The following is a 453-nucleotide window of genomic DNA, read 5'->3' as shown; positions in this document are numbered from 1 at the left end:
TGGGGAAGGGGCCAGGAAAACAGGATGAAGCTATTTAGTGGCAGTGTATCAACTGGAGAGCAGCTCTCTTCTGCATTTGTGATTTATTCCACGGGTGGGAGGGCAGGGGATAGGGTTTATTGAAGAACATTTTTTCACAAGCAAAAACTAACCCTAGTGAGAGAGAGTCAGATCTGGACTGGATCAAGTTGCCCAGTCTCACACCAAATGGAATTGGAACTCATGTGTAGCTCTATTTCCCATCACTCAATTAAAAAAAGAAAGAGAGAAAGAGAAGCAAAAAAGAAAGAAAATGGTAGCAACATTGAAACTCTTCACACATGGCAAATTAACAACTGATGGATCTATGGAGTAAGGAGGGTCAGTCACGAAATCCCATATAAACGATGAAAAATAAATGAAAGTCACATTTCATGCTGCTCTTATTTCTGTTGCCAGGACAAATGAGAATCA

This window comes from Lipotes vexillifer, unplaced genomic scaffold (assembly GCF_000442215.2).
Source record: "Lipotes vexillifer unplaced genomic scaffold, Lipotes_vexillifer_v1.1 scaffold730, whole genome shotgun sequence".
NCBI classification, from domain to species: domain Eukaryota; kingdom Metazoa; phylum Chordata; class Mammalia; order Artiodactyla; family Lipotidae; genus Lipotes; species Lipotes vexillifer.
This window is presented reverse-complemented; position numbering follows the sequence as displayed.